Source organism: Salmo trutta, chromosome 3, assembly GCF_901001165.1.
Source record: "Salmo trutta chromosome 3, fSalTru1.1, whole genome shotgun sequence".
In the NCBI taxonomy this organism is placed as follows: Eukaryota; Metazoa; Chordata; class Actinopteri; order Salmoniformes; family Salmonidae; genus Salmo; species Salmo trutta.
This window is the reverse complement of record NC_042959.1, coordinates 72,410,979-72,419,530: the sequence shown is the minus strand read 5'-3', so window position 1 is coordinate 72,419,530 and position 8,552 is coordinate 72,410,979.

The following is an 8,552-nucleotide window of genomic DNA, read 5'->3' as shown; positions in this document are numbered from 1 at the left end:
TAAAGTGTGATAAAAAATTACATATTTACCTGATTTGTTTGATATTAATAGTGTGCAATTAATGCTTAATAATAGATAGGATATTTCTGTCCTGATAGTGTCTGTGTTTGTATGGTCTCCACTCTAGTTTCCTGCAGCTAATCTGGGTGTATGGTCACCAGAGATGGCTTGAGCTGACAAATGAGTTAAAGACTGCATTACATAGACAAGATGTGGTGGGTGTAACCAGGATAGACATAGCCAGGAGGAGTTTAGAACAATTCCTCATGGTCTCTAAATCATCCTTGCATCTGGGAAACTAAGCCAGGGAGGGGTTAAGACAACAACCCACATGCAGATAAGATGAACCCAGAGTGGCTTATGATGCTCCTTGGTCTGCATGAGGAGGGTTGAACCAACCATACTGAGCATTGTTAGTGTCAGCTATATATAGGACTCTGCATTTGTGTAAAGGTTAGGTTACTCGGTCCAACACTCAAGGGTGGGGGGGTCGACCAGCCTCATTATTGCAATAATTAATCGATATTAAATAAAGATGATTGTTTGAAGAAATAACCAAATCTCTCTACTGAATTTCCACTACATTTTTGACAACGAGGAGGTGGTCTGCAACTTCACCTGTTGACCGCTCCTGAAGATCTGGGTAAACTGTGCACAGGGGATCATAAATTAGGATCTCAGAGTAAACCACGCTTATTATTGAGCAGCTGGACCCGCCTATGATCTGAGAGGTAGCTGGCACGAGTGGCAACCGAAAAACGATATGAGGGGAATGACATGACATAGCATTGTCCTAACAGTTTCTATCTACCTCCATGTTTTTAGCTTGCTACATAAGATACGCTGGCCTATTAGCCACGTTATGACTGACTTGTGATCATAGCCCATGCTGGTTTGATTGTATTGACATTCCCAGCTTTAGTTACATTTGTGCGTTTTTGTCCAGATTATTGAGTCATTGAAACTGAAACACCGCATCCTGAATGTAGGCAGCAAACAATGTACCAGGCCAGCTGTGATTTTCAACCTGATAGCAATATTTTTGGACTACCAAGGAATGTATTAGTGAATTATAATCATGCATTGAACTGCATCCATCTATTCTGGCAACAATGCCTTAGTGTACCTCATGGAACAATGAGTCAAATATAACCTCTTTTTAAAACCTCTTATAAAGTTGATTTTGTAGCATAAACTGGGAATTTTATATTTTTTATTGATATTATGATTTGTTTGTTTCACATATGCAAAGTAGTTAAAACGCTGTCAGTTCCACTGGTTACTTTGTGTGATAGTGAAATGTTTTTTGCAATGGGAAGTAATAGTTGTACATTTCGATTGGGAAATGCTTAATGGTTGTGTTTTTGTATTCTTATGATTGGGACCTACTGGCTTATTATGTCTGAGTTTATGGACTATTTATCCTTTAACATCATGCTGTGTGTGACTGCTGTCTTTCCATCGGCCCTATGCAGTGGTGTAGATGCTTGGAGAGGTGGCTATACTCTAATTTTGCCAAACACTTCCCATAAGTCGCGCCTAGCAAAGGAAAGGCACCCTGTGTGAAAAATCCTTTTTTTTTAATGAGTTTTTCTATAGATTTTTCAGATTTTCACCTTCAAAATCACACCTTTTTTAAATAGACCCTCACATTTGTGTATTTTTTCTAAGTCCACAACAAGGCTTAAACCACATCAATCTGATTGGGTGGGCCTGTCAGGGCCTGGCTCCCCAGTGGGAGGGCCTCTGTCCACCCAGGCCATTCCATGTCTACACCTCTGATGCAAACAGCGCATGATGACAATTGTACATCACAAATGGCCTACTAACCAACACTTCTGACTAAACTTTTTAAATACCTGGTTTGCATACCCATTGTTTCCTTGGTTAACATTTACTGGGAGATACGTTGAAACGTCTTTCCTACCCTACCAGCTACCGATGTCATTCTTCTCTGAGCTGCTCAATGCCAAAACCATCTGAAGCTGCACACTCTTACTGTCTGCAGATTATATTCTTCTGAAACTAGGCTATGTGCATGTGAATATATTTAACGTTCTTTGCGATTGTGTAGGCTACTTTGTGCATAATTTCTCTATTGTAGTACATCATTGATAAATCATATGGTCCACTACACTACTTTGATACGCAACATTAGGGATTAAGAAGTGAGTATACGCAAAGCCCACTGGAAAAAAACTCCACTACACCACTGGCCCTTTGTGTTTTACAAAAAGTGCACTCTCCTACATGAGTGCACTGGTATTACGGTTGATCTCCTTTCAGAATCACTGATGGCCTATAGGTTCACCACTGTACTAACCTGTCACACACACTGAAGGCCTATAGGTTCACCACTGTACTAACCTGTCACACACACACTGAAGACCTATAGGTTCACCACTGTACTAACCTGTCACACACACACTGAAGGCCTATAGGTTCACCACTGTACTAACCTGTCACACACTGAAGACCTATAGGTTCACCACTGTACTAACCTGTCACACACTGAAGACCTATAGGTTCACCACTGTACTAACCTGTCACACCTATAGGTTCACCACTGTACTAACCTGTCACACCTATAGGTTCACCACTGTACTAACCTGTCACACCTATAGGTTCACCACTGACTAACCTGTCACACTGAAGGCCTATAGGTTCACCACTGTACTAACCTGTCACACTGAAGACCTATAGGTTCACCACTGTACTAACCTGTCACACCTATAGGTTCACCACTGTACTAACCTGTCACACACTGAAGGTCTATAGGTTCACCACTGTACTAACCTGTCACACTGAAGACCTATAGGTTCACCACTGTACTAACCTGTCACACCTATAGGTTCACCACTGTACTAACCTGTCACACACTGAAGGTCTATAGGTTCACCACTGTACTAACCTGTCACACTGAAGACCTATAGGTTCACCACTGTACTAACCTGTCACACCTATAGGTTCACCACTGTATTAACCTGTCACACACTGAAGGTCTATAGGTTCACCACTGTACTAACCTGTCACACACTGAAGGTCTATAGGTTCACCACTGTACTAACCTGTCACACCTATAGGTTCACCACTGTACTAACCTGTCACACACTGTAGGTTCACCACTGTACTAACCTGTCACACACTGAAGGTCTATAGGTTCCCCACTGTACTAAACTGTCACACTGAAGACCTATAGGTTCACCACTGTACTAACCTGTCACACACTGAAGGCCTATAGGTTCACCACTGTACTAACCTGTCACACCTATAGGTTCACCACTGTACTAACCTGTCACACACTGAAGGTCTATAGGTTCCCCACTGTACTAAACTGTCACACTGAAGACCTATAGGTTCACCACTGTACTAACCTGTCACACACTGAAGGCCTATAGGTTCACCACTGTACTAACCTGTCGCACTGAAGACCTATAGGTTCACCACTGTACTAACCTGTCACACCTATAGGTTCACCACTGTACTAACCTGTCGCACTGAAGGCCTATAGGTTCACCACTGTACTAACCTGTCACACACTGAAGACCTATAGGTTCATCACTGTACTAACCTGTCACACCTATAGGTTCACCACTGTACTAACCTGTCACACCTATAGGTTCACCACTGTACTAACCTGTCACACACTGAAGACCTATAGGTTCACCACTGTACTAACCTGTCACACCTATAGGTTCACCACTGTACTAACCTGTCACACCTATAGGTTCACCACTGTACTAACCTGTCACACTGAAGACCTATAGGTTCACCACTGTACTAACCTGTCACATACTGAAGACCTATAGGTTGACCACTGTACTAACCTGTCACACACTGAAGACCTATAGGTTCACCACTGTACTAACCTGTCACACACTGAAGACCTATAGGTTCACCACTGTACTAACCTGTCACATACTGAAGACCTATAGGTTGACCACTGTACTAACCTGTCACACACTGAAGACCTATAGGTTCACCACTGTACTAACCTGTCACACACACACTGAAGGCCTATAGGTTCACCACTGTACTAACCTGTCACACACACACTGAAGACCTATAGGTTCACCACTGTACTAACTTGTCACACACTGAAGACCTATAGGTTCACCACTGTACTAACCTGTCACACCTATAGGTTCACCACTGTACTAACCTGTCACACACTGAAGACCTATAGGTTCACCACTGTACTGACCTGTCACACACTGAAGACCTATAGGTTCACCACTGTACTAACCTGTCACACCTATAGGTTCACCACTGTACTAACCTGTCACACTGAAGGCCTATAGGTTCACCACTGTACTAACCTGTCACATACTGAAGACCTATAGGTTGACCACTGTACTAACCTGTCACACACTGAAGACCTATAGGTTCACCACTGTACTAACCTGTCACACACACACTGAAGGCCTATAGGTTCACCACTGTACTAACCTGTCACACACACACTGAAGACCTATAGGTTCACCACTGTACTAACTTGTCACACACTGAAGACCTATAGGTTCACCACTGTACTAACCTGTCACACCTATAGGTTCACCACTGTACTAACCTGTCACACACTGAAGACCTATAGGTTCACCACTGTACTAACCTGTCACACCTATAGGTTCACCACTGTACTAACCTGTCACACACTGAAGACCTATAGGTTCACCACTGTACTAACCTATCACACCTATAGGTTCACCACTGTACTAACCTGTCACACCTATAGGTTCACCACTGTACTAACCTGTCACACCTATAGGTTCACCACTGTACTAACCTGTCACACACTGAAGACCTATAGGTTCACCACTGTACTAACCTGTCACACCTATAGGTTCACCACTGTACTAACCTGTCACACTGAAGGCCTATAGGTTCACCACTGTACTAACCTGTCACACCTATAGGTTCACCACTGTACTTACCTGTCACACACTGAAGGTCTATAGGTTCACCACTGTACTAACCTGTCACACCTATAGGTTCACCACTGTATTAACCTGTCACACACTGAAGGTCTATAGGTTCACCACTGTACTAACCTGTCACACCTATAGGTTCACCACTGTACTAACCTGTCACACCTGTAGGTTCACCACTGTACTAACCTGTCACACACTGAATGTCTATAGGTTCCCCACTGTACTAAACTGTCACACCTATAGGTTCACCACTGTACTAACCTGTCACACCTGTAGGTTCACCACTGTACTAACCTGTCACACACTGAAGACCTATAGGTTCACCACTGTACTAACCTGTCACACACTGAAGGCCTATAGGTTCACCACTGTACTAACCTGTCACACTGAAGACCTATAGGTTCACCACTGTACTAACCTGTCACACACTGAAGGCCTATAGGTTCACCACTGTACTAACCTGTCACACTGAAGACCTATAGGTTCACCACTGTACTAACCTGTCACACCTATAGGTTCACCACTGTACTAACCTGTCACACACTGAAGGCCTATAGGTTCACCACTGTACTAACCTGTCACACACCGAAGGCCTATAGGTTCACCACTGTACTAACCTGTCACACACTGAAGGCCTATAGGTTCACCACTGTACTAACCTGTCACACTGAAGGCCTTTAGGTTCACCACTCTACTAACCTGTCTATAATAGATAAAAAGGCTGTTAAGATATTGTTTCATGAAAATAGTGTATATATTTGGCCTGGAGAAGCGGTTCTATGTGCTGACTGAATGGAAGCTGATAATTAGGAGTTTTTTACTGTGGTCTTGGGAAGAAATGATGAGTCCTCACTGTCCGAGACCGAGTACAAATGTATCAGACACCAAGGGAGACCAGACTCAGTACTACAACAGGCTGTAGGCTATAGCCAATCAGGTCAATGCTCATGCCTGTGTATCTGCAGGTAGTCTCTTATGACAGACAACACCAGCACGTATCAGAGATTTGGTCCTGGGTGCTGAGATTAATCTGCTGGGGGTCAGAGCATGTGTTGAACTTTTGTGTGCATTGCCTGCTGGTGTTATGGCAGAGAGGCTGCAGGGGGCTGAGAGCAGATGGTACTGACAGACTGTAGCTCACTGTATGAGGGAGAGAAGGCACCACACACACAGGGTAGAGGCAGGCTATAAACACACGGTACAGGGTAGAGTCAGGCTATTAAACACACAGGGTACAGAGTAGAGTCAGGCTATAAACACACAGGGTAGAGCGAGGCTATAAACACACAGGGTACAGGGTAGAGTCAGGCTATAAACACACAGGGTAGAGCGAGGCTATAAACACACAGGGTAGAGTCAGGCTATAAACACACAGGGTAGAGCGAGGCTATAAACACACAGGGTAGAGCGAGGCTATAAACACACAGGGTAGAGCGAGGCTATAAACACACAGGGTAGACCGAGGCTATAAACACACAGGGTAGAGCGAGGCTATAAACACACAGGGTAGAGTCAGGCTATAAACACACAGGGTAGAGAGAGGCTATAAACACACAGGGTAGAGTCAAGCTATAAACACACAGGGTAGAGTGAGGCTATAAACACACAGGGTAGAGTCAGGCTATAAACACACAGGGTAGGGTCAGGCTATAAACACACAGGGTAGAGCGAGGCTATAAACACACAGGGTAGAGTCAGGCTATAAACACACAGGGTAGAGAGAGGCTATAAACACACAGGGTAGAGCGAGGCTATAAACACACAGGGTAGAGCGAGGCTATAAACACACAGGGTAGTCAGGCTATAAACACACAGGGTAGAGAGAGGCTATAAACACACAGGGTAGAGAGAGGCTATAAACACACAGGGTAGAGTCAGGCTATAAACACACAGGGTAGAGCGAGGCTATAAACACACAGGGTAGAGCGAGGCTATAAACACACAGGGTAGAGCGAGGCTATAAACACACAGGGTAGACCGAGGCTATAAACACACAGGGTAGAGTCAGGCTATAAACACACAGGGTAGAGAGAGGCTATAAACACACAGGGTAGAGCGAGGCTATAAACACCCAGGGTAGAGTCAGGCTATAAACACACAGGGTAGGGCGAGGCTATAAACACACAGGGTACAGGGTAGAGTGAGGCTATAAACACACAGGGTAGAGTCAGGCTATAAACACACAGGGTAGAGCGAGGCTATAAACACACAGGGTAGAGCGAGGCTATAAACACACAGGGTAGAGTCAGGCTATAAACACACAGGGTAGAGCGAGGCTATAAACACACAGGGTAGAGCGAGGCTATAAACACACAGGGTAGAGTCAGGCTATAAACACACAGGGTAGAGTCAGGCTATAAACACACAGGGTAGAGCGAGGCTATAAACACACAGGGTACAGGGTAGATTCAGGCTATAAACACACAGGGTAGAGTCAGGCTATAAACACACAGGGTACAGGGTAGATTCAGGCTATAAACACACAGGGTAGAGTCAGGCTATAAACACACAGGGTAGAGCGAGGCTATAAACACACAGGGTAGAGCGAGGCTATAAACACACAGGGTACAGGGTAGAGTCAGGCTATAAACACACAGGGTAGAGTCAGGCTATAAACACACAGGGTAGAGCGAGGCTATAAACACACAGGGTAGAGCGAGGCTATAAACACACAGGGTAGAGTCAGGCTATAAACACACAGGGTAGAGTCAAGCTATAAACACACAGGGTAGAGTCAGGCTATAAACACACAGGGTAGAGTCAGGCTATAAACACACAGGGTAGAGTCAGGCTATAAACACACAGGGTAGAGCCAGGCTATAAACACACAGGGTAGAGCCAGGCTATAAACACACAGGGTAGAGCGAGGCTATAAACACACAGGGTAGAGTCAGGCTATAAACACAAAGGGTAGAGCCAGGCTATAAACACACAGGGTAGAGCGAGGCTATAAACACACAGGGTAGAGCGAGGCTATAAACACACAGGGTAGAGCGAGGAAATATAAACACACAGGGTAGAGCGAGGCTATAAACACACAGGGTAGAGCGAGGCTATGAACACAGTGTAGAGTGAGGCTATAAACACACAGGGTAGAGTCAGGCTATAAACACACAGGGTAGAGCGAGGCTATAAACACACAGGGTAGAGCGAGGCTATAAACACACAGGGTAGAGCGAGGCTATGAACACAGTGTAGAGTGAGGCTATAAACACACAGGGTAGAGTCAGGCTATAAACACACAGGGTAGAGCGAGGCTATAAACACACAGGGTAGAGCGAGGCTATAAACACACAGGGTAGAGCGAGGCTATAAACACACAGGGTAGAGCGAGGCTATAAACACACAGGGTAGAGCGAGGCTATAAACACACAGGGTAGAGCGAGGCTATAAACACACAGGGTAGAGTCAGGCTATAAACACACAGGGTAGAGCGAGGCTATAAACACACAGGGTAGAGGCAGGCTATAAACACACAGGGTAGAGCGAGGCTATAAACACACAGGGTAGAGCGAGGCTATAAACACACAGGGTAGAGTCAGGCTATAAACACACAGGGTAGAGTCAGGCTATAAACACACAGGGTAGAGCGAGGCTATAAACACACAGGGTACAGGGTAG